The 27,651-nt window shown below is 42.8% G+C and overlaps 1 protein-coding gene across 1 annotated transcript in view; it reads right to left on the reverse strand.

Moving 5' to 3' along the window:
* Ddr2 (discoidin domain receptor tyrosine kinase 2) overlaps positions 1-23,826 on the reverse strand; it is a 115,917-nt gene extending 92,091 nt beyond the window's left edge. The window contains exons 1-2 of the mRNA XM_051186210.1: positions 23,626-23,826; positions 5,628-5,780 (exon numbers count right to left, since the gene is read on the reverse strand). The gene's annotated coding sequence lies outside the window, so the exon portion shown is untranslated. The remainder of the gene's footprint in view (positions 1-5,627; positions 5,781-23,625) is intronic.
* Positions 23,827-27,651: the final 3,825 nt, after the last annotated feature.

Here is a 27,651-nt window from a genome sequence, read left to right on the forward strand (position 1 = left end):
TGTAGTCACCATCCCCCAGTGTAGTCAAAGCCTCTTTCTCTCTCTTCTGCTTGGCACTGTTTGTCTGCAAGTCCCCTTACTTTCTCACTGGACACCATCCTAGCTGCTGTCCCTTCTGGTCTTTCTTACACATTACCGTGAAATCTAATCTTCCTACAGCAAAATTTACAACACGTCACAAATGTCAGTCAAGCAACTATTCCAATTCTTTGTCATCTATGTGGAAACAAAGATTTTGCAGTGGTTTTAAAAAACAAAACTCATGTGATTTTAAATGAGTAAGCCACAACATAAAAAGCTCTGGGATCTATATAGGGTGAGGTCTGGTAGACATAAGGGCTGTTAAATTCCTTAAGAAATTCCCTGAGGGCTCCCTGGAAGAGGTCAGGTAGTTTTCATCCATCCCTACACTCTCTCAGAATTGTCAAGACATGAGTCAGACTCTAGACCTGAGGATAAAAGAGGCTCTCAGCTAACATCTAATCTACCTTCTCAAAACCTTGTTTGGGTGGTAAGCTATGCAGACAGATGAAAAAGGAACTTAAAGTCCAAGGGCTACAGCAGATTGCTACAGATACCACACTGAACCTCCTGGGCTCCAGGTAAATCTGCCTTTGCCTACCTCCTTTGAAGTTTTGTTCTACAAGAAAAGCCAGGCTAGAACACTCAAGACTTGTAGATCAGAGCACAGTATCCACAGCCTCAAGTGACTCTGTGGAGTCCTCTGTTGTGTGATGTTTTACTCTTTGGGCCTTTGGCAGGGAGGGTTCTAGACAGGATTTCTCTGAATAGCCTTGGCTGTCCTAGAACTCACTCTGTAGACCAGGCTGTCCTCAAACTCACAGAGATCTGTCTGCCTCTACCTCCCAAGTGCTAGGATTACAGGCATGTGCCACCACCACCTGGTCCTCTTTTGGATTTTTGAGGGGTCTGCCACCAGCTCCCAAGTCTTATTATTATTTATGAATGACCAGCCTTAGCTTGGCTTGTTTCTTGCCAGCTTTTCTTAACTGAAATTATCCTGTCTAGCTTTGGCCTTGTGGCCTGTATACCTTTCCTTTCCTTCTTACTCCATTTCTGGCTGCATAGTTAGGAGACTGGGTAACTGTCCCCTGAAGTCCTCCTCTTTTCTCTCAGGCCCAGAACTCTCCTTTTCCCAGCTGTCTCCTCACATTTATCCTATCAACCTGCCAGCCCTGCCTATTCCTCTCTCCTGACTCACTATCAGCCATTCAGCTCTTTATTAGACCATCTGGTGTTTTAGGCAGGCACAGTAACACAGTTTACAGAGTTAAACAAATGCAACATAAACAAAAGTACACATACCTTAAAATAATATTCCTCAACAGCCCTCCCTCCTCCCACAACCTATGGACTCTGCCATGTTTGTGGAGCAGACGCCAGGTTCAAATTGCTCTGCTACTCCTTGACCTAAACCCTGTCTTCTGTCATTGTGTACAGTTTCATACAAGTAGCATATACAAGAAGCTAGCCTAAGAACTGTGGGGGGGCATCATCTCACAATTCAAAAAAAAAATCCTAAAGAAGACACAGGTGGTGGGATTTTCCTGGGAAATTAAAAGAAGGAAACCTCTGAATCTGGCTGCCCAGAGGCTAGACCAGAAGTGGGTTGAGACTAATACTGCATTTCCAATGGAAAACACAGGTGAACCAACACCTACAGGACTGTTTTTTTTTTTTTTTTTTCCTTTTTATTAGTGTGTGGCAAGGTGGTGGGTGTGGGTGTGTATGTGTGATACACATGCCTCCCAACATACATGGAAATCAAAGGGCAACTTCTGGGAGTCAGTTCTCTCCTTTCTCTGAGGTTCTGAGAATCAAACTGAGGCCATCAAACATGTGTGGCAAATGCTTTTACACACTGAACCCAAGCATACTTCTCACAGTTTCTTCTTGGCTCATCCCACCATCTATCCAAAAGAAGGAACCAGAAGACCTGTGCCCACGGAAGCAGGCACTTAGATTAGCTTCAGGCTTTGGGAGCCATTCAGTGACCACTGCCAGCATGAAACGCTTAACATTATTCCCCACAGCCCACAACTGAGGCTGAAATATTCAAGATGATATGCAAAAGTGTAAGACGTTGAGAGCTGAAACCATGAAAACAAGATGTGTTGCTAGCAGTCCACATTCTGCTCAGAGAGCAATACAGTTTATGGCTGATTCTTAAATAAAGATCAAATCAAGGCTAACGGATTGAAATCTTAGTATGCTATGTGTATGTAGTGTCAGGCCCCTAGTATTGCCTCTGAAAGTTTGTTTTTATGACATCTCAAACTTCATGCAGAACTACCTGCACTCAAGAAGATGAACATCAGGAATAAACATCTCCAGAAATAAAGTCACCTCTTACCCCTACCCCTGCCCCCCCCCACACACACATGCAGAGCAAGGGCAGTACAAGTGCTGAGTCCCCAAGATGGCATCCAGATGTCCTATCCCAGCCAGCAGTCAGGGCCCTGCTCCCTCTGGAAGCTGTTCTCCTTTGCAGCCGTACCCACCACTCCTCCGCCCACCCTCTGCTCCAAGTAGACTGCTATTTCCTCTCTCTTCTCCACCTCACGTGCCCAGCCAGGTCTCTCTGGGTCCTTGTGGCCTGTCAGCTCCAACAATAACAACTGACCATACTCTCCCTTCTACATGTTAAATTCCTTCCTAGCTCCAAGGTTTGGCTCAAGCTCCATGCCTTTCGAGTGCAGAGAATTTCTCCTGTAATCCTGTAGAAAGAAGTGCCACTGTTGCCTTCTTTTCATCGCCTCCATTCTCTCCTCCCTCCCTCCCTTCCTTTCTCCCACCTTCCCTTTCTTCTCCCTCCCTGCCTACCTGCCTCCCTCCCCCTCTCTCTCCCTCCCCTTCCTTCTCTCTCTCTCTCTCTCTCTCTCTCTCTCTCTCTCTCTCTCTCTCTCCTTTCTGCGCACGAATAGCATAGCTGGGATTGTCTCTTATTTACATATAGTTCAATGTCTTTCCCTTTTAACCACTTTCTCAATTCCTACAACATCACAGACCCTTAGTAAACGTTACTTCCATTTTACTAAGTAAAAATATCATCCCAAAGTTCTTGACTCTCAGCAACAGTGGAGCGTATTGACCTCCAGCTCCAGCCCCAGCCCTCCCAGTTCTTTGCTTATGTTGCTGACACCCATCTTGAGCTGATGCTTTTCCCAGCATTGCTGGAGCTCTGTGTAGCCAGAAATGTCTAAGTCAACCTGGGAGTCTTTTGCCTCCACTTCCCTCTGACAGATTTGCTTTCTTCCGTTTCTGGTGATTCCCTCCACTGTCTGGTGGCACATTTATGATAGCTGTGGATCCTCTAATTAGTTACTTCTCCCAATCCCACCTTTTCTAAAACAATCCTGACACAGATCTTCACCCACATAATCACAGTATTTCATTTATCTCAGCCACAATGTACTCAGCAGCCAGCAGATGGCTCTCATATTTGTTTCTATTGAACCTTCAGCCATTGCCACTTCCAACACCCCAGGTGTTGTTGTCTTCATGCCCTAGAACACATGTCCTCCAGGATATGTGGGACCATCAGAGATTAATGAATCGGAAACAGACCATACCTAGGTCTCTGTGATGGGAAAGAACTTCTATGTCATGAAGGAAAAATCAAGCTGCAGTTGAAAATTCAAGGAGAAATTCTTGTTGGCAGAGTTCTCAACTAGAGATGTTGCAACTGTTTTAGTCTGCTTAGGACTTTACAAGGATCAGTTCATTTCCTGTTTCCTGTTTGATGACCAAATAGTTGGCATCCATACTGAAACGTGCAGGAAAAAGAGTTGTCAATGGGTCATCCAAAGCTCAAGGATTTTTGACAGTGGGTTCTGACACAGAAAGTTAACTTTTGCCATGGGTGGTTAAACTCTGCTGGTTTCCATGGTTAAAGTATAGGTTTCACAGCACAGAGCTTGGTCCCTGGTGGGCATTAGAGCTCCCAGGGAGACACTGTCAATTGCTACAGAACCTGAGTGTTTGAGATGCATGTATAATGTAGGTATAATTGGAACTTGTCTCTCTCGCTCCTCTCTCTTCCTCTCCCCATGTCTTCCATCTTCTACTCTGTCCTTTCTTCTGATTCTAAATTTCCCATTGTCTCTCTCCACTATCTGCCCCACTCAATAGCTCTCCTGTTGTTTCTGGCAGCTCAGAAGTATTTGGATTGGTAACCAAAAGGGCTTGGATCTGAAGGAACCAATGTACTTCAGATAACTCCCAGGTGCAGCACTGTGAAAGTGATGGGGAGGGGCGACAATAGACCAAGCCTCCTGTCACAGGGCTATACTTAGCACATGATTTCCATATTGAAATAATGGCTTCTAGAAATAGTTATTTCAGATGGGTGGTGGAGGAAGAGAGACCACAATGATAGCCTCTGAAAGGTAGAGGAGAATGATTCATAGATAAATAATGCTTGCTTGAAAAATCTAATGGAACGGAGAAAACCTGCAATAACTCCTGATTAGTGGCTAGGCATAGCTATGAATTATTCATTCTGAAACATTCACTGTGAAGGCTCTCTGGCTAAGAGTTTGTCAAAGGAAGAAAGAAACGAAAGGAGAGTAAGATGGAGACTGATAAGGCAATCTGGGGAAAGAATTCAATAAACCATGACTTATCACGGCAAGGAGAATAAGGCATACTGAGGCGCTCCCTTGATCAGAAACAGAAAATTGTACACAGTCAAGAATCCCTGCAACAGAAGAAATCTCCTGAGAGGAAAATAACACTGAATTTTTCCCGTACCCAGGAATCATTTGCCTCACAGCCCCACATGATATTCTCAGCCATTCACATACTCAACAATGATCTTGAAACTATGGTATACAGGCAAGTTTAAGGCAAGTTGAGGATCTCCACTGAACAGCCTCCATGTGCCAGGTGAAGATACAGGCAACAAACAGATGGTTCGTTGTAGGTCAGTGAACTCCAGGATGTGAAGGTCTCAGAATCAGGACTGTCAAGGCAGTGAGTCTTCACTGCGCAGTCTCTGTGGGCCAGCCCCTGTGCAGAGTCCTACAGATACAGCTGCAGGCAGGAAAGGGACATGATTCTGGTACCACTGAACTCTGTGGTAGAATGGTCTCAGAACCATGAAGCTGACATAGTGCTAGGTTCGTTGGTGAGCTCTGACCTTCCCAAAGGGTGAGGTGAGAGGACTCACAGAGGCTACACATTACCTCTGCCAGACCTCCTTGGCATATAAGGAAACTCCTGGTAAAATCTCTACAGTGTAGCATGCTTCTCTTTTTCCTCAAGTCCTGGCTCAATGTAGGAATCTTCCCTGTCTCTGGGGTAGGTGTTACAGTTATCTATTCCTCTAGAACTATACTACATATTTCTGCTCTAGATGCCCAGTTTTGGCAGATCTAAGTATTGTTTTCCTGTAAGTCATTTCAAATTGCTGTTGAAAGCAACTTAGAAAAGATGATGAGATTGTAGTATTATAAAACACACCCAGGAATCTAACATTCCCATGAGTACTGGGATGGGCAAGTCCAGCATTAACCAAGATAGATTCGTTTCAACGCGAGCCACACCCCTTTGGCCAATACTTTCAATATCATGTGACAATACAGCTACAGTGACTGACTACTTACGTCAATTGGTGCAGAACATCCTCTGTAGGACAGAACCCTCCAAAACAGAAGGCCCCTGCTCCTCTTCAATTACTCCAGCTTCTTTAAAAGAACTCAAGCAACAAGCCTCAGAACTTTCTAGAACATCGAATGTCAGGCCACTTGTAGATGTCCCTTAAAAGAAAGGGGGTAAGGAAAAGCAATATTTTATTACAAAGTTTTAATTTGTTCACATTTTGTCCCTTCTTAGCATCCCCATCCATAGTACACAACAAAGCTTTCAAGCATCCAAGGCTTCCTGATGGAAAGACACCTCAAAGGAGTTTCATTTCTATCTCCTGATACTGACTAATTTATAAATTAAAACAGCATTTTAAATTTATTACATATTCCTTGATGACAATCCTGTTAACATAAATACTAATTTCTGTGAGAAAATAAATTTTTCCCAGAAAATTTTGTGGGAACGGCATCATTTTACATGTTTTCAGATCCCAAACATCTGGCTTCACCAAAAACAGCTGTATTATCATATCTGCCTTTGGATTCAATCTGTTGCAGTGTCACGTGTCAGTTGGCCTCTGGAAAGCTCCTCCATGTACTCACGGGAGAATGAAAAGGAGAAAACAAAAGATGCTTGGCGCTGTTGTGAAAATAACCGTCACGTGGATCAGCCAATGGGCCTCGAGGACTGGAAGGAATCCCATATGGCAGTCCATGTGATAAAAATAAATAAATAAATACCTCAGACTATTATCCCCTGCCTTAGATGCAACTGGTTATCTGTTCTGAATATTTGTCTAGGGATGCTCTACTTACATGTAGATGTCATATATATACATATACATATATGTATATATATGTATTTATGTGTATATATATATATATACATATATATATATATGTGCTTGCTATGCATGTATAGATTTAAGCTTATAAGCTTGAGTGGCAGCAAACTTCATTTCACTTGGTTCCTCTGTTTGCAAGTTGGGGGCAAGTTCTAATCAGCCTCCTTTGTAGTTTCCTCTCTTGTGTCTCTCTCTCTCACACACACACACACACACACTCTTACACATGCACATGTCTGTGTATATATATACATATATATATATACATGTGTATATATATACACATACATACATACATACATATATATGTATATATATATGAACCCTATGTAATGTCTATGGTTTGGGTAGGTTACAGAATGACTATGTAAGCATGTTTCCTGATAGACACAGAGTGAATACACCAAGTAAGAACAGGTATCATGCAGCTAAAGACAGTTTTCCTCCATCTTCTGGTTTCCTAACAAAGCACATAGTTGGAATCTTCCAACTCTGAGAAACAGCTAACTTTGCCTTAGATCTCTGTCATTCCACAGCAGGACTTTTTACTAGGGAAGCATGTTTCAGGATCAGGGACCAAGTGAACAGGGCTGTTTACTAACAGCAGCCTCTCTTGAGACCTCCTCTCCCACCAGCATCACCGCGACATGAGGAGAAAGCAAGGTCCTACATCTGAAAGCTCTTCCTCTGCAGTACTGACATGGCAAATGGGTATCCTCTTGGCTCACAACTCCCCTGGTACAGAAGCTAAGGAAGACTCCTACAGTCAACTGGGTGCACATTGAATCCCTTAGATGTTAAACTCTGCCCACATTGTCAGTGGCAGATATGGAGATACAGTACCATTCTGGGGAGGAAAGGGTTTATTGGCCTATACTTCCAGATCATCACTGGAGGAAGTCAGAACAGGAACTCAAGCAGGGCTGGAACCTGGAGGCAAGAGCTGATTTAAAGATCATGGAAGGTGCTTTCTTACAGAACCCATGACCACCAGCCCAGGGATGGCACCAGCCAACAACAGCTGGGCCTTCCCTATTGATCACTAACTGGCAAAATGCCTTACAACTGCATCTCATGGAGGCATTTCCTCATCTGAGGCTCCCTCCTCGATGAGAACTCTAGCTTGTGTCAAGTTGACACACAAACCAGGCAGGACAGACTCCACAAAGTAGTCCTGTGACCTCTACACATGCCAACAAGGCATAGTATGGGAGCACACACACACACACACACACACACACACACACACACACACACACACCAATAACAATAATAACAACAAATAATTGAAAAACCATCACAACACTAGCAACAGGGGTGGGGGAGGGAAGAAGTCTGAGAACCCTGAGCTCCTTGTCTTGTGCATCATCAGAAACACACCCCCCCACACACTGGGAAAACCAAAGGAAGGCTTTGTTTATAAAGAAAGACTGAACATAAAGACTTTGGATTCCTATGGAGAGAAAAAGATACATATTGCCTGTAGAGAGGCAGAAAAGTGGGCCTGGCATTCAGGTGAGTGTGGTGCTGTCCACCCTGGATTAACCAACCACCTAAGGCTGGCACAGACACTGATGTGGGTGAGAAGACTAAGGAGGAAACTGAAGACAGTCTTGGGGTCCACTTGTCCTAGGTAAGCAGGGGGAGAGTACCTGTGTGCTCCCTGACACAACCACCTTCCTTATTTTTGCAAATGAACCCCAAACCCAGAAGGCTAATTGATCCAACATCTCAGAATATCTGAGAGCATGAGTAACTGGGAATCAGAATTGTCTTAGCATCTAGGATATTGTGAGAGAAGCCTGAGAACAGCCTCGGACTCCCTTTGTCTCTGCAGTAAGTGCCAGCAGCATTGGGCCTGATGGTGTAATCAGCTCTGGAGCTCAAAGCACTTCTTAGTCACCACCATGTATCATTGTCCCCACTACCTCCCCTTTATGTCCATGCTACCAGTTATTAAAGAGCAGAAGAATCGCAGATCACTTCTCTCCTCTGCCCATACACATCATCTCAGATTTCTGGACTTGAAGAGACCTTAATAATTCATCTAATATTAAAGAAAAAACCTACAGAAACTGAGATTGGGAGGTTGATAGGAACCCAGTGACTTGCCCCAGACTGTCAGTTAGTAGATTCCAGACCCAAATCCCAGGCCGTGGTTTCTTCCCTTTACACTACAAACTCCTAGTATAAGCAGTTGTCTTAGGGTTTCTATTACTCTGAAGAGACACCATGAGCACAGAAACTTTTAACTTTTTTTAAATTTGGGTGGCTCACGGTTGTAGAGGCTTAGTCCATTATCATCATGGCGAGGCACAGTGGCTAGAGACAGAGCTGGGAGTCCTACATCTTGACTTACAGGCAACAGGAAATGGTCTGTCTCACTGGGTGCAGCTTGACCAAAGGAGACCTCTAAGCCTGCCTCCACAGTGACACATGTCTCCCTACAATACAAAGCCACACCTACTCCAACAAAGCCACTCCTCCTAATAGTGCTGCTCCTTTTGGGGGGCCATTTTCTTTCAAACCACTACAGACCCTTATATGGTAGACATACTCTCCAGTGCCTCATTTCTCCAAACATATGATGTGCATTGCATTCCTTTTCCCTTGAGGTGTTCCTTCCCAAAAGAGCTTGAGGTTCATTAACCTTGTGAACTGCTACAATCCACTGTCTCTGCAATGGTAACCCTCTGTGAGGGAGGGGTACAGGTACACCATAAGAGCTTCTTGGTGTGTGGATGTCCATGTGCACGTAGGTGCACGGAGAGGTTAGAGGACAGGGTCAGTTGTCTTCCTTAATCATTTCCCACCGTATTTTTGAGATCAGAGTCATTGATTCTGGAAGTCACTGATTTGGCTAGACTGGCTGACCAGTAAGCTCCAAGGAATCTGTCTCTGCCTCCCCAGTGCAGAGACTATAGGTATCGGCCACCATGCCTGCATTTTTATGTGGGCTTTGGGGATCCAAACTCAGGCCTTCATGCTTGCACATCTCCCCAGTCCCAAGGCAACACTTCTGTTACCATATGAAAAGAAAGAAACCTATCTAATTCTCTATGGTAGTTTCCAAATTCACGTGGCCACAGAACCCTCACCTTTACCACACCGCACCCTTATCTACTAACGTGGCTCAAGTTCCCAAAGGTTGTGCCTTGTAAAACATAATCTAAGTCTCATTCACAAGAACTCCTTTCTTTTTACACCCAAAGCAAAACATTCCCATGGAGTGGTCTTCTTGGTGGGGACCGAGGAGGGAAGCCAGGAGACACAAAGGAAGTAAAGAGAAACAATAGTTGTCATCTGTTTCAGAGCCATGTGCACTGCCAGCAGCAAAGGCTGAGATGGCCACACACACTGTCATCTGGAACTCTGGTCCTAAGCTAAAGACACTCAACTCCAACCACAGGTTCTCATATACTCAACATCAGCTAACGTGAGTTTCCTTCTACTTCTGTTCTCTGTTAGTAAAGACACTGCCGTGCCAGGTCCTTCCACATGGGCTGGAGCCTCTCACCGCCCTGATGTAAAACCTCTGGGCTTACAGTCATGCCTGGACCTCTGAAAGATGCTTTCTAATGAAAGTCCCCACCTGACTCTGTCTCCCTTTCAGTCCCCCTTACAAGATGTCATCCTGTTAACCTTTCTAAGACAGAATCACATTTGCTTTCGGAGAAATAAAATGTTAAAACTCTACAACAACCCAGATCCCTTGCTGATGTCCTAAGTCATAACTGTGCAACACAACACAATCCATGCTCCCCCAGCAAGTCCCCACCACCCCGGGCTCATCTTCCCTCATCACCCATGCAGTGTGACTGCTGAGTTTGCAATCAATATGTTAAGACATGGGGATAGATTTTAAACACACAAACAACAATCACCATTCCTTGTACTTGAGTCATCTGTGGTCAAATGAAGTTGTACTCACAGTGTGTGCCCGGCTAACAACAGATCCACCTGAGGGAAGCTACTATAACAAATACAGGTCCCCTGGACACTGTGTGGAAATTTCTTATCCATTACCTGGAACAAAGCCTGAGACACAGGATTTTTAAAAAGCATAATAGGTAATTCTGAAGCATAATGAAGTTTGAAAAAAGACTGGCCCAGTTTTTTTTTTTTTTTTTTTTTGGTTCTTATTTGTTTGATTTGGTTTTGGTTTTTTGTTTATTTGTTTTGTTTTTTAAGCATAGGTTAATCCTAAAGCAGTTGTGCTTGGGAATGGGTAGATGAATTGTCCAAAACCCTGTTTGCCACACAAGCAGGACCTGAGATCAATATCCAGGATCCACATGACAGGTCAGGTCCACTGGTGTGCACTTGCAATCCCAGTGCTGGGGTGAAGATCGGTGCAGTCAGGGGGCTCACTGGCCAGCCCACCTAATCTGCTGGGTAAGCTCCAGGCCAGAGAGAGACACTATCTCCAAAACCAAGGTTAAAAAAATATTAAGCCAGGCAGTGGCGGCACACTCCTTTAATCCCAACATTCAGGAGGCAGATGCAGGTAGATCTCTGTGAGTTTGAGGCCAGCCTAGTCCACAAAGCAAGTTCTAGGATAGTTAGAGCTGTTACACAGGGACACCCTGCCTAAAAACAAAACAAAACAAAGCAATTTAAAGGTAGCTGGCTCTTGAAGAAGGATACCTAATGTTACCCTCTGCCATCCACATGCAAGCACACATGAATAGGCATAGTCATTATGCTCACTTGCAATAAAAGCCTCACAATGGCAGGGCAGTGGTGGCACACACCTTTAATCCCAGCACTCAGGAGGCAAAGTCAGGAAGATTTCTGTGAGTTTGAGACCAGCCTGATCTACAGGCAGCCAGAACTACTTCACAGAGAAACACAGTCTCAAAAGAAAAAAAAAAAAAAAAGACCCAATGCATAATGGAGACATACAGAGAATGAGCCACTGGTAAAACTTGATAAAGGTACAGGTTCAAATTCAAGACCAGTCACTTTCATGCCATGAGCCTGGCATTTTCTTAGGATCCTGTGTCCCAGAGCAAAACAGGAAAAGTCCATACCTCACCATGCTGTAAGGTTTCAGTAGACTCTCTGAGAAATGATAAGCTTAACATCAGAGCACAATAGCACTCATCACTTACTAATTATTAGTAAAATTGAAAGCAGATTTTTAAAAAAAAAGGCATTCTGAAGAGAACCATGCCTGTCCCAGGTTGCTGTGATAAAGCATCGGCCAAAACAACTTGGTGAAGAAAAGCTTTGCTAGCTTATAGTCCATCTCTGAGGCACCAAACTCAAGGCATGAACACAGAGGCAGGAACTGATGCTGAGGCCATGGAGGAGTGCTTACTAACTTGTTCTCTATCCATGGCTTGTTCATCCTGCTTTCTTACACAGCACAGGACCACCCGCCCTGCAGTGGCACCACCCACAGTGTGCTGGGCCCGCCCACATCAATAATTAATCAAGAAGATGATGCACCAATGCTCTTATAAGACACTCTATATTAATAATAAACTAGTGGTTGGAGGCTAGGGCTTCTTATTGGCTAGCTCTGTCTTAATTACTAGCCCATTTCTATTAATCCAAGTATTTCCACATGGTCTTATCTCACTGGACTTCTAACTCCTTTGGTGGCTCACATGGTGACTCTTCTGGCAGATCCTCTCTGCCTATCTCTCCCAGAATTGTCCTTGTCTCCTAGCCCTGCCTATCTTCCTGTCTCATTGGCTGAAGAGTATTTTATTCATTAACCAATAAGAGAAACATATATACAGAAGAACATCCCCCATCAGTAACTGACTTGTGTCAGGTTGGTAAAGACTAGCTACCACAGAGCCCAACTGTGGTTTTATTATCATGTGTTTTTGCCAGTGCAGTCTTGAAGTCCACAAGACTACTAGAATCTTTAAAATTAATGTTGTGTCTTCAGTTCTCTAATCAGACATTTAGTACAAGAGGTAGCTAAGTGCCGTCACGCATTTAGTCTTGTGCCTACTTTTCATTTGTGTTTATAAAATTGTACAAACACCAAACAAAAGCCAGGTCAAAACAAGAACCAATCTGAAAATAGAAGAGTCGGTGGGAGAATTGAGTCATTGTTTGGCATGAGGCAGTTTAATCTACTCAGCCACAGCAGCCCTGCTGCAAGCAGATGCATTATTTGGACTCTGACATCTTACATCCCAGCAAGTACTGATGTAGAAGCAGAGAGCTGAGGCAAGAACACACAGAGCAGAGTGATTTCATGCCTTGTTCTATTAGCAATTGGGTTAAATGCCCATTTACTAGTAGTTTCAATATCACCACAATACTTTATCCTAATTGTTAACTTGTCTGGATTTGGAATCTCCTAAGAGTCACACCACTCAGAGAATTTCCAGGAAGGGTTAACTGAGGAGGAAAATCTCGCCCTGAACATGGGCATCACCATCCCATAGACTGTGACCCCAGACTGAATAAAGAGAGTAAAAAATGGCAGAGTACCAGCGTTCATTTCTCTGTTTCCTGACTGTGCACTCAGTGTAACCAGCTTCCTCATATCCATGCCCCCACAGTTAGAGCCACACTCCCCACCATGCACCATGCCTACTCTGCCCCTTGCCATGATGCACAGTATCCACAAAAGGTGAGCCAAACTGGCACTTACTTCTTTAAGATGCTTTTCTTGGGTCTTTGGTCACAGAAATGAGACCAGTAATTAATACAGCAATTTAATAAATGGTCAAATGATACCCTTTAAAACTCAAAGTTAATCATTAACTACTACTGCATTTTGGTTGAGATCCAAGTTATCTGAATTTATAAACCCTTGAGGCTAAGACAATTTGTTCAGTGTGCCTATACACCAGCAAGCCTTCTCTGCCTAAGCATTAATATCTTTAAATGATAAGCCTGAGTTACAAGGAAAAGGACACACTGTTAAACTCCATCTACTAATGAATTCAAATAGAACCACATCATTTCTCCCATTACAACAATGCTCCTAGCTGAAACTACCAGTTGTTTTGATTTCACTAATAAATTTAGTTTAGCTTTATGGTTACCTTTGAGCTTATAAGCATAAGAATTGTCTATAGTAGCTAGTTTCATATTTACACATTTCAAAAATATTTTGAAATTTTTATTGTATCTGTATGAGTGCTTCCCTACGTGTGTGTGTGTGTGTGTGTGTGTGTGTGTGTGTGTGTGTGTGTATACTGTGTGAGTCTCTGGTGCCCACAGAGCCCAGAATAGAGTGTTGGAAGCCCTGGAACTGGGGATACATATAGTTGTGGGCTGTCATATGTGTGCTAGTAACTGAATTAGTGTCCCCAGAGCCATTTGTCCAGCCCTAGATTTATACATCCATTAATAGCTTATTAACAATATCACCTGAGAAGCTGAATTTTTTTCTTATAAAATAGTATGCTGTATTTGTGTAATAATGGCAAGTTGGACAGTCCTGAAGAAATGTTTCCTGAGAATTGAGTCTACCCCTCTGTCACCAGTGAAAAAGCTGCATCCTCCTTCCTTTAAGTTTTATATTCAGGAAGACACCAGTATCTTTCTTCAATTTTTACAATTTGTAAGAAACAGCACACTCAATGTCAGGTCCATTTCCACATGATCTGACTCCAGGTTACCCTCATCTGGCAACAGAACCAGTTAACAGAAATGGAGTTCTTTTATGTGCTCAAAAACAGCATGTGAGTGATTCAATGCTCCCCTCTAAGAATTTTCCTAACAACAATCAGAGCCGTCATAAGCATATAAAAATTCCTTAGTCTATTTTAAGAAGCCAATAAAAACTCACTTATGGGCTATACTAGGAAGAAATTTATTGAGAACACCTAAGATATGTATGGTCCTTGTTCCACTGAATGATTCTGATCTCTTCCCCGCCAAAAATCCTTGGAATTCTAAGAAATGAGATGGAAGCCACATGGACAAACTGAAACTGGAGCTTGACTATTAAGAAGAGAGTTATTTAGCTTAAGTACAGGGAGAAAGGACACTATTCAGAGAGTATAGGGCTGGCGTGACCACGAGAGTGTAGCGCATGACTGGAGGCTTTACTATAAAGTGGCTCTGGGTGTAGGTGCTGGTTCCAGACAGTGATTAGCAGGACCAAACTGTAAGTTGTAGAAATTTTATAATGCTCTTTATAGATATGGACATTTATGTTTTTACATTTTTCTATTGTGTATACATGTGTGTCTATGTATGTGCACATATGTGGACCATAGCTCATATGTGGTAGTCAGAAGCAACTTGCAAGAGTTCTTTCCTCTCGTTATGGAGGGTTCAAAGGGAGCCAAACTCTAGTGGTCTGGCTTGGTGACAAGTGCCTTTACCTGCTGAGCTGTCTCACCAGTTCATATAAGAACTTTTTTTTTAGCACAAAGAAGTGAAAAATGATTGCATAAGGTCTCACTGTTGTAAGTTTGCAAAGTTAACAACAGAAGTGTACCCTACTAACCCTTGGCCTAGTGCACTTTCAACCATAAGATGATTTTAAGTGAGATTGTCTGTTTTGTAGCTGGAATAACTTAAATGGTTGCTGTTTAAGTAATAGTTGTCATGTGAAAAGATTTAATTTATCAAATATCCCCTGGAGTGCTCAACTGCCTGTCATGAGCCTTTATCAATAATCTTAAAGTTTCTGTTTCAGATAGCTTTAATTAGAAAAAGTTTCTAATACAACCAGAACAATGGTGCTACCTACCAGAAACACATAATCATTTTGAAACAAAAGCAACCCATGGCTATTATTAAAACTCTTTCCTTCAGATAAGAAAGAGGTAAACAGGACAGAATCGTGGTGCTAGGACTTAAAGACTTGGGGGAGACATTTATCCTTTATTGCGTGTTTTTTAGAACAGTTCTGGGTTAATGTTGTTCCCCGCCACTGTATGAGCACTATAGTCAACAAACCTACAGGGGCACCCCATTGATGCCCAATGTCATAGTTGGCCCTAGAGTTCACTTGTGGTACTGACAAATGGATAATGACATGCATCTGTGTATCACACAGAATGGTTTCAACACCCCAAAATCCTACCTATTCATCCCTCCCTCCCTAGTTCCTGGTAAAATCAAGTACTTTTTCTGTCTTTATGGTTTGTCTCCTCCGGAATATCATGCAGTCAGAATCATACAGACTGTATCCTGTGAAGACTGACTTCTTCCACTTAGTCATATGCATTTGAGTTTCCCCCCATGTTTTCTCATGGCTTTGTAGCATATTTATTGCTTAATATTGTTGGATAGAATTTAATTTATTAATAATCAATTATTAATGAATGATACATATTCATATTCAGCCAGTGACTGTGCACATATGTGTGCTTGTATGTGAAGGCTAGGGGTCAAGCTTGAGTAGTATTCTTTGGATGTCCTGTCTTGGTTTTTGAGACAGGGTCATACCTAGGAATCATCAATTCAGCTAGGCTAGCTGGCCAGTTAACCTCAGGGATTATCCCATCTCTAGCTTTTCAGTGCTGGGATTACAAGCATATACCACCACTCCTGGATTTTATAAATTATTTCAATAGTAAAGTATTTGTTAAATGGTTATTAAAACCATAATTAACTTAGTGCTACTGTCTTTAGCACTAGGCAGTGCTCTATGGTCCAGATGTTAATTCTTTTTCTACTGGAAGACATCTTGGTTACTTGAAGATTCGAACAATCATGAATAAAGCTGATATGAAAATTCACATGCAGACTTTGTGTGGCTACAACCTTCCAATTCATGCAAGCAAATACTAGAGTATGCACATGCTACAGCCTATAGGGAAAGTACATTTAGCTTTACAAGAGACTGCATGTGTGCATAGCATTAACCTAATTTGAAGTTCCTCAGTAGTCTGTGCAGTTGAACATCTTCTCACACACTCACCTGCCTTCTGTCTTGCTTGAAGTGTACTTCAAATAGTTCATTATTTTAACCAGCTGTCTGTTTTCTTTATCATTGAGTTCTTTGTGTTTCTTAGATAATGTCTTTTGCAAATATTTGCCCCTATTTTGTGGCTGGTATCCTCATTTATCTTGACATTGTCTTCAGCAGGAAGGAAGCTATTGATTTTAGTGATGTCTAGTTTACCAACCATCTCCTTCATGTAGTTTCAGCTATATCGTTGGGTCTGTGGTGCATTTTGTATTAACTTTCATGATTGTCTAGACTCACTGTGTCCACTAAAAGAAAAGACTTCATCTTTGCTCTTTTGCTCTTACTCCTTTGTCCTCTTTCAATGTGTTCATGAGGCTCCATTTAGGGCTCTCCATTCCGTTCCATGTGACCATTTATTTGTCTGTTTGTTTTGAGTGCTGCCATGCCTGGATGACAGAAGCTTTCTAGAGAATCCCAGAGTCAAGTGTTGCCAGCCTTCCAACTGTTTTCCTCCATCAATATTGAGTTAGCCATTCTGGCTATTTTGAGCCTCCATATAAAGTTTTTATTTTTTTAATTAGACAGGGCATCACCATATAGCTCAAATTGACCTTAATAGAATCCTCTTGTCTCAACCTCCCTAGTGCCAGGATACAGGTTTATATACTTTACCGTCTGTTTATCAGTGTCCACAAAATAACTTGATAAGGCTTGGGTTGGGGTTGAATTTTTTTAACTTGGAAAGGCAATTTGTTTCTGTACAAAAAGGTACATTATGACCCAACCACGGATAGCAAGCAGCAATCTGGATGGTTTTTTTTTTTTTAATTTCCTTTTATGTCATTTTTACTTCATTGTCACCATCTTAATTTTAAAGCTACATAATCCACATATTCTAAAATTAGAAAAGCATCCAAGCCAGGTGTGGTGATCCACATTTGGGAAGTCTGTCACTAGGGAAGATGAGGCAGAAATGTGTCCCTGAGTTCAAGTTCAGCCTGAGCTACACAGTTAAGTTCCAGGACAGCCTGGGCTACAAAGTGAAAGTCTGACTCAACAATAAGCAAACAAAGAGAGCTGCACCTAGTCACCTGGTAGTATTTAACACTTTTTTGGAGAACATAACTTCCACCCTCTCTTCTTTAGACTGCTTAGTTCCCCTGTTAGAGCCTTGTAGTGTTGACCTCTAAGTTTTACAAGCCTCTGTGAAGATACAGGATGGCAAGGCATTTAGGTGCAGCTCCCATGAGGACTGCCATGGTGTGAGTTTCTTTTATAAACCCAAATATTAATTCATTTTACTCCCAGAGAGCAAGTGGCATGTATTAGTGTGATGGTGCTTCAGGTATTCCAAAATCACTCTCTCTCTCTCTCTTTCCCTCTTCTTCTCCCTCCCTGTCTCTCTCTGTGTCTCTGTGTCTGTCTCTGTCTGTCTCTCTCTCTCCTCTGCCTTGGCATGAGGTGTTGGAGGTTGCTTTCAACCTTTGATTAGATGAGGAATGATAACCATGATTGTGATGAGAATGGAAACAGTAGCAACACAGACAATGGTTATGATAAGGAACACGGTCCCAGTCGAGGAGATGGGCCTGTTGGTAGGGGTTTGCTTGCCTATGCTGGTGCCATCTCCTCTACCCCAGATTAGGAACTGATTTGTGATGCTTTTGAGATTTTCCTCTGTTGCTGCTGTGTGTGCCTGTGTCTCCTATGTCCTAAAGACAAAGACTATGTTTGACTTCTAGATCCTTCATTTTCACCCGTTGATGTATTCATCAGGTATTAAGGGATGTCTATAATGTCTCAGTCCTAGCACTGTTGGGCGTGTACCAAGTTTACAGCAGCTGCATAAATAAATGATACTTTAAACTATGGACATGTAATATTATACATCGTTTGAAAAGAAGAAATGTAATATTTCTTTTATGCCTCCATAATAACTGAGAACTTGAAATGTTTAATAAGTACATACTGAATAGTTGATAAAAAGAAAAAATACCAATACCAAATGCTGACAGCAGAGCAACTGTGTGAAAGGTGGAGGGGCGTGAGAACTCAGCACCGTGTTTTCAGTTATCTGTAGGGATAAAGTTGCTATAAAATACAAAGCCAATTAATTTTCAAAAGGAAATTGTGAAAAATAAAACAAAAAATGTTCAGTCTTTTTTTTTTTAAGACACCTGGCTCTATCACTTGCAGGAACAATTTCTGAATTACTATGGCTGAATTATTTAATCATATTTCAGCAAATTTTAAAGCACAAAATCCTATTACCTAATCCTGAATCTCAGTTTTCCAAATTAAGTTTAGTCCAAATGCATAGTACCTATAGTAATAACTATCTAAGGACATGAAGGTGAAGGCAGCGATTATGGTGGCATTGTAAAAAGGTTGCTGCACAAGCGGAAGGTCCTAGGTTGGATGTCCCAGAATCTGTGTTTTAAAAAAGAGCCTGTCATGGTGGCACATGCTTGCAACTCTCAGTACTGGGGAGTTAGAGACTAGCATATCTCTAGGGTTCACTAGCTAGCCACCATAGCCTACTAGAAGAGAGAGATTTACATACACATGAATACAGACATGCACAAACAGAAAGAAATGAAAGATCACAAGTAATTATCATCACTGAAACTTAGAAGGTAGACACCAAATAAACATTTGCTTGGGAATTACTAAATCAATAGACAAAAACAAAATTATGGTAGATGCTGCCAGAATGCTATACAATTCACTATAGGTAGAAATATACTTTTTATATGCCAATTAAAATTTTAATGAAAATAAACTTGTGGGTTTAAAAAATAATGCCATTTGAGGAGAAAGGATTGATGAGAAACCTCTATCTCTTAGATAGGAGAATTCAGACATTACCTCTGTTTCATATTTTATGAGTTCTTAATATGCTAAATTTAAAAAGGAAAATTAAAAAGCACTAGATTACTCTAGTCCATCTCCCATCTCAATTTATTCTGGCTTCCTATGCCATTAAGACCCTAAGCACAGAGATTGCAGAGATTATTCAGTGGTTAAGAACACTTGCTGCTCTTGCAGAGGACCTGAGTTCTGTTTCTAGCACATACATCAGGCAGCTCACAACCACCTGAGACTTCAGCTCCGGAGGATGCAATGCACTCTTCTGACCTCAGTGTTCACATAGAGACATATGTACTCACACACACACACACACACACACACACACACACACACACACTAGGGTTGGTTTCTTTTTGGGGGGGGAGTCACCTCTACAAAAAATCCTAAACACAATCTTTAGCAAACATGACTGAACAAATTCCTATGAAAGATAACAAAAAGCATCCCTACCTACCATCTTTGTATGAACAATACTTTCCAGTTTCCAAATAATTACCTTATCTGAAACCCCCTCATGAGCAAGACAAATGAGATCGTAGCTCTATGAAGATAAGAGTCCTCAAGTAATACATGTGAAAAATAATAGTGCTGGGATCAAAACCTCCTAATACAACACTAGCCTGGCAAATTCTTCCCATCACATCCCTCCCCCATCTCTCACACTGCAGAGCAGCATTAACCTCTGAGCGAGTTCAAAGGGCTCCTCCAAGATTTAAGGTGGGCATAAAACATAGCAACAAGAATCTACTGTCAACAATGCTTAGTCTTTAGAAAAGTCATGGAAGTTCAGTATTGTAGCATCAATCTAAACTCAATTTTACAACATCTGTACTTGTACATTCATCTTCCAGGTCAGAGCAATACTGACAAAGATGACCTTCCCCTGTGTTTACATGCCAAAGTGAAAGTCCAGCTAAGCAAGTACACAATTTGTCAAATGAAGGATTCTGAATCACTTGAGAAACTACAGAAACTTGGAAATACTCAATGGTTCCATACAAAAATTAAGAACTGATACCAAAATTTACAATGGACATCAAAATAAGAGAATCCTTTATAAACAAATTATATGCAAATACAGTGAATAAAAAGAACAGCTTAAAGTCCCTCAGTTTCACCATCAGGTCATTGGAATTCCAGTAATATCAACGGACAGTTATCTAGACATCTTTGTTAAGCTGTGTTATTTTGGAAAAATATCTAACAGAATTGAATTGAAATTCTTTGGACTCCTGTCAATACAAATGCTTACCTCTGGTTCAAGTTCGAATGACCTGAATAATACCTCAAAATACCAATTCCCATTTGTGTATTTTTATTTAATTGTGGTCCCAAATTACAGCTGAACAAGTCTAGCAGAACATTATCTTACAAGTTGTAAGGACATACACTGAGGTTTTGAACCCAGTCAATGAGTTCAGAGCAACGCTGGGATGCCTGGGAATATTGGACACATCCTTGTCAGCAGAGACTCAACCAATTCATACACTGCACAGCTTTCAGCAGGCCAAACACATAAAGAATCTAGTGTGCTTATATTGCAGACAAGTCCACATTCATGTGAGCTAGCATACACTACTAACATGTTGTGACTGTCCACATTTAGTCAGGGCTTGCTAAATTCCCTCTAGGAGATACAGACCCAAATGGCTTCCATTTCCAGAAGTGACTGTATGAGAATGGAAGAAAGTGATATGGAAAGGCTAGGGATGAGAGAGAATGGGGAGACTTGTCTAGATGATGTCTCTGCTTTGCTCTTGGACAAGAAAAGTGTTGATTCTAAGATTCTGGAAAGACATTCTCAAGATCTCTTACTTTTGAGGTTTAAGAAAGCAACTGGAACTTAAGCAGAAACAGAGCTGGGGGTTCTACATGCTAGCCTTCCCCTCCCCCTTCAGAAACACTGTCACCTTTATGACTACAAGCACAGTACCAGAACAGGCAATGTGAAATAGAAGATGGCAGGAGATGCACCTGCTAGTGAGATGTTCCTGCGCCCAGACCCATCCTTAGCTAGCTCTGAAGCTCCTCCTAATTAAACCTTTCTCAGAGAGGCTCAAAGTAACCTACTGGCCTTCATTCCACTCCACTTTGGATGAGGAACCATGAACAAACCAGACCACAAAGGATATTTTTAGAGAGGAAATCTGGACTATTACTCCATGAGGCAGAATTGTTTCCATTAAAAGACAGGCATGAAGGGCTGGGGAGATAGCTTGGTAGGTAAAGTATTTACCACACAAGCATGAGAACCTGAGTTCAGTCACCTGAAATTGATGTAAAAATGCCAGCTAAAGGCACATACTTATAATACAATGCAGTGGCTGAGACAGGTTTCCTGGAACCCATGGGCCGGCCAGCCTACCCTACTCAGTGATCACTGAACCAGTAAAAGATCCCACCTCAAAAAACAAATGGAATGACACCTAAGGCTGACCTCTGATGTCCACATACATGTGCATACAATATATGCACACATGTGCATGTGTTCTCTCTCTCCCCCCTCTCACACACACATTCAAAGATGGGAATGAAGAAATAGCTCCCCCAATTCAGAACTTCATGCACAGTCCCATCCAAATGCCCTCGAACAAGTCTGCACAAACTGCCAGACTCAGCTTGACAAAAGCTGCTCCCCAACACATCCACTAATATTTTGTACAGTTGTAAGAGCTGATAAATGAAGCCCTCCATAGCCCTTAGAGTGATTTCAGGTGCATGTCTCTTATAACAGAGGAACTCAAGGATGCTCTTATTTCCATGCAGAGAACACAGAGGCTGCAGTGCAGACGGCAGTCAAAGTAAAGCCAGAACCTAACCTGACTCTACCAACTCAAAAAGTCAGGGACTGTCTGCACAACAAAGCTAAAAAGACATCCAGTACTTAGAGATCAACTGCATCTGACACCCTGTGTTTCTCTAAGGTCAGGTTCCAAACTATTCCCTTAGCCTAACATGAGCACCTCCTGATCACCCAGTGAAACGTGGAAATTTGACTCCAGAAGTAAGCAAGTCCACTGGTCTGTGTGTGTGTGTGTGTGTGTGTGTGTGTGTGTGTGTGTGTGTGTGTGTGTGTGTGTGTGTCTGTGTGTGTGGGGGGGGGCTGTAATGGGAGAATTGCCCAGCACTGATTTGGAACACAGGATCAAGAGCCGGATGCTAACAACTTTTAAGTGCTTTAGTTGGGTTTCCTTGAACAATTCATTTCACTTCCCCGTGTCTTAAAATCCTTTTCCATAAGACAGGAATCATGCCTTTCAGATTCGTGATGACTCGGTCAAATAACAGGTAAATCTGAGTGGAGGATGGTCAGAACAAGGACGCAAATGTTATATCTTTTGTTTCATTTTACACACACACACGCACACGCACACACATACCAAGGGCCACTAGCTGATAACCACTGCTACCATCTTCTCTATTGTTTCTTCCAAATCTTAAAAAATAATGCTGAGGGAGAGGTAGGGAGTACAACCGGCACTCTTGCCATCAACTGAGTGAGTTTTTCCACGCCACTTCTAATGTCCTGTGAAACCGGGAACGAGTCAGTTCTGTGCTATGGTTTTTGAAATGTGTTCAATGAGAGCATCAGAAGAGATGGCGATTGCAAAGACCCTTCTCCAGACACTCCAATCGCCACAAGGAAGGATGTGGAAATTCTGCTGAGTGGTTAAAATGGTGCTAAAGCCGCCACTGGCTTGAGCACTCCCAACTCTTCTCAAATGGCTGGTCTGAGTATGTCTGCCACTCGGAGAGAACTCTCTCCCTTAGATGGGCCTCTTGACCCCCATCCAGGACTCTGGGTCCCAACTGGAAACAGCCACAAGTCCTCTGATAACAAAAGGAAAAGCACCTAGCACTGGGGAGGATGAGAGTCAAGTCACCCATCGCTTACCCTCTGGGCAGCTCGCATTCCCGCCCAGCCACCCAAGCCCAAAGGTGAAGCCACCGCTCATCCAAAGCCCTCACCCACAGTTGCCCTTCCCACAATTAAATCCCAAAAGGTGCTAGGTCGTGTTCTTACCAAAACTCGGGCCCTTCAAACTCCACCACTCAACGCCTGGAAACAGCTCGTGGCCCTCCTCTCTCCGGCAGCCCAACTCTGCGATCGGCCTGTCTTGCCTGCCAACATTTCCAACTCTGCTAAAGCTGTTTATTGTACCTTGCAGCTGCTATGGAGTCATGTACTTCGCTTCAGCCTTCTTTGGTTATTGGCGCCCATTCTAACCTCCCCGACACAAATCCAGACCCCAAAACATTGAGATCTGCCTTGGTCCTGAGTCTGTAGAGCCCAGCTACCGACCTTCCTCCTCCCTAATTCAAACTGTCCGCTGCCGCTTTTAAAACTTTTCCTGACACACCAAGAGAAGTACACTCAGAGCTTTCGTTTTTGAACAAGAAAATGAAGAGACAAAAAGAAAAAAAAGAAAAAAGAAAAAGCCACATCACTTACTTCCATCCAGAGACGCCCAGTTTTGAAAAGGAGAAAACCGTTATAATCCAGCGTGTTCCCCAAACCCCAAAAGAAGAGTTTGTTGTAAACCACTTCTTCCACTTTGCCGGGGAAGGAGCCCCGTGGTAGGCATACATCCACAGGCTGATGCAAGATGCCTTTGAGAGAAACCTCACATTCTGAGGATTCCTGGGCCTGCGCCAAGGATCCCAGCATCCAATATATTACACATTTGCTTTCAATTAGGAAGGGGGTTGGGGAGGGAAGAAGGCAAGTCACCAATCAGAGCTGTTTTCTGTTTAGAGACCATTTCTTTTGACCCAAGGGACCACGAGCAAAGCTATAATTTACAGCAAAACCCATTCATAGAAGAAAAAAAATGTATAACCATAGGACAGACTTAAAGACACATCTCCCTTCAGCCAGCCGTCTCCCCACCCTCCCTTCCCTTCCCCTTCCCCTCCATCTAAGACTTGGTCCCCATCATGGGATGCTCCCACACACACCTCATTTGTCTTACTTGAGCTGAAGCTATAAGAACAACTTCAGGTTTGGAGTCTCTTCCAATTCACACTTCCTGGACCGTTGAGTCACACGCATGGAGCCCATCTTTCGTGTTTTGGCCATGAGAGCTCAGAGCTGAGTCCTTTTGGAAGAAAAGGCTCGATTTAATCCCCCCTCCCTGCCTCTTCCACCCCCCAAAAAAAAAGAAGAAGAAAGAACCAGGATTTCCTCCTTTTTTAAAAAAAAATCAATCCTCAATTGGCTGCTGCTGAGATTCCCGCTGTTAAATGAAAACACAAAGATTTATAAACCTTCTAAATATATATGTTTTTTTCTCTTCTCACCCCCCCCCACACCTCCTTTCTGTGGTCAGAGTGAAAGAGACATCATGGGAAAGTAATATGTAGGTGACAGAGGAGGGACCCTTGCTGGACTTTCCAAATGCTAACTAATAGTCTTGTCCATCCTCCCAGGTTCTGCCATTAACTCTTCAGAGCCTGGATCACTCTTGACAAAGCATAAGACCCCGGGGGTCCTGATTTGCTGTGTGTATCGTGACCACTGGGCAAACAGAGCCATGGAGGGAGGCAGATGGCCATAGGTAAGCTCAGGAGACTTAGCCTCCCTGGGGGAACTAGCCTCTTTACAGTGATACTTCTTCCTGCGGGTTTCTGGGAGATTGCCAGCTCTTCCCTCCCCTTATTAGACTAGACAATGGGAGGGGTGGAGCTCCTCAGAAAAGGGTATGGTGTACCTCGGTAAGTAGGGGGCTTGGCTGGTGACACACAGAAAGCCTCAGTAGAGTTGTATGAAATTAAAATTCATACTGTCAATAGTGAGTCACTCAAGGGCCGTAAACCCAGCGCGGGGGCCCAAGAGTCAGAAGGCAGCTGTGAGAGCCATGTCCCACAGTGGGAGAGGACACAGAGAACGAGCAGGCTGTGCCAAGGCCAACCGCCCAGACAACGGCAGACAGAAAACACAACTGGGGAGAAGAAGGCTAGAATTAAGGTTATTTTACAAAGATAAGGGCAGAATAAAGATGAATGTCACAAGAGGGCCCTTCAGACAATGTAGTGCATATGAATGACATCAGGTGTGAGGATGACTGAGGCAAAGATAGCTCAGTTGGATAAACACATAAAAAAAACAAAAACCTGCTGGTCAGACACTTCAGTGGGCGCTTGCCAGAGACATCCATGGACATCTGGCTGAAGACACACACTTAAAATCTGCCTCCCCGTGTCTATGAACCATGTTTGCTGAGATCACAAGTTAAAACTGAGAAGCAGTGGGGTAGCTGGGTTTCTCTGTGTAGCCCTGGCCGTCCTGAAACTCACTCTGTAGACCAGATTGGCCTCGAACTCACTGAGATCTGTCTGCCTAAGTGCTGGGATTAAAGGTGTGTGCCACCCTCCACCCCCCACCCCCGACAAAAGACAGGTATCTATGGATGTGTGTCCTCAGACATTAACATCTACATGAAGCCACTCCACAGGGCAGACTGTTACTTATGTGTGTATATAATTGTTATTTTTTAACATTTTTATTTATTTTATATAACCAAGTCCATTTAAATTAAAACAAACATTTATGGACAATATTTGGGAATTTGGGCGTTGTTCTTTCCAAACTACTTCCTGCTGGTAAGGGGCACTGTCACCGGGGATTTGAAGAAGATTCAGAAATCCTGGCTGTAGTCTGTCAGGCTACTTTGTCCAGCTGTTTTGAATGTAGGATCACCTGGTACTCTGTGTCAGGTGGTCTGGTATATAATTATTCTTAAGCCAGCATTGCTGACTTCAAAACCCGAATCCCTGCTTGTGGATGGCTGAACAGCCCCATCAGGAGTTATTTGTGTACAGACCAAGGAGACTGCACTAGGGGAAAGTGAAGAGAACAGAGAGAGCCAAGAGGCTTTGAAAGGTGAAAGTCCAGGAACTGGAGAAATGGGCCAGTAAACAGAGTGCTTGCCACACAAGGGTGAAGACCGAGTTTACATCCCCACATTCACATTTAAAAACAACAACAAAACCCTGAACCTGCCTATAATCATTGCAGCTTGCAGTGAGGCTGGTGGACGATGGATCCCTGGGACTTTGTGGCAAGCCAGTCTAGCCAAATCAGCAAATCATCTTTACTCCCCCCCCCCCATATCCCAGGGGTAAAAAAAGTGAAGAGTTACTGAGAAAGAAACTAGACAGCAACCTCTGGCCTCCATACCCACTAGCCTACACACACACACACACACACACACACACACACACACACACACACAGAGGCAGGCATTCACACACACCCATGCACAAATGTGAACACACACACAATGAGGAAATACAAGTCCAGCTAAGTTTTGCCAAAGGTAAGAAGAAAAAATGCTGCATTTGTTATTCAAACCATTACATCACCCCAAATTCCCTGTTGTTTAGGTTAATTTGAGCCACATCTCAGGTCTAATTGTGAACTCTAAGAAACACATACTACCAAAACAAGAACAACATCAACAAAAAAAAAGCTAAAAGCAATATTTCACTAAAATACTTAAGTGCCATTTTTAGCGTTAGGAAGAATTATTCTTGAGACTTTTTTAAATGAGTGTTTTGTCTGCGTGTATGCCTGTGAACCACATGTGTGCCTGGGACCCTGGGGTATCAGAAGATTATGCTTGATCCTGTGGAACTGTGAACTACCATTATGGGTGCTGGGAATTAATTAAACCTGAGTCCTTTTCAAGAACAAGTACTCTAAACCATCGGACCAGCTCTCCAGTCCAAGAATCATAACCTGAGCCTCAGTTTCCCAAGAGGTCTCTGGTGGAGCCCAGAGGCCTGGGCCTCTTTTTCATTTGGAGAGTCGTTGCTAGACTTCGGAGAAAGGAGGTAGCAAATGTCACTTAAAAGCTGAGAGCACCAACACATGAAATACAAAAGAAAAATTCCTGAGGACTTTAAAACTGTTTGGACAGTTTTGAGTAAGACTGGAATTCCTAGTGCTTCAGGAACAGATGTGGAGAAGCACTGTTTTATTAGTCTTCTGTGTGAAGATTTTACCCCCTGGTTTGTTTGGCTTGGGAAGCATGAGTCATAGCAATCAGAGTTATTTATATTCCATAGAAGGTAATACATCTTAGTTAGGACTACTTTTTTTTACACTGAAAATGAATTAACTGAGAAGCAATACACAATTCCATTAGTGGGGTCATACTAAAAATAGAATCTCCCTACGTGGGATGGTGAGGATGCAATGGTCCAGGTGGGGGTATAACTCAGTTTAGGACACTTGCCTAAATATGTGCAAGATCCTGGGTTCAAACCCCCCCCCACACACACACACACACGACCAAAAGAGCAGTGCCAATTAAGGAAACATGTAAATGATAAATGACTTTTCAAGAACTTGTCATCTTTGTACCCGAGATAACAAGTGAACACAAGTACCAAGACAGAAATCACTATCCTATCTCACCTGGAAATATGTAGGAACTGGATGTCCGTGTGCTGCACGGAAGTAAAGAATGGAAGT

This window comes from Phodopus roborovskii, unplaced genomic scaffold (genome assembly GCF_943737965.1).
Source record: "Phodopus roborovskii unplaced genomic scaffold, PHOROB, whole genome shotgun sequence".
Taxonomy (NCBI): domain Eukaryota; kingdom Metazoa; phylum Chordata; class Mammalia; order Rodentia; family Cricetidae; genus Phodopus; species Phodopus roborovskii.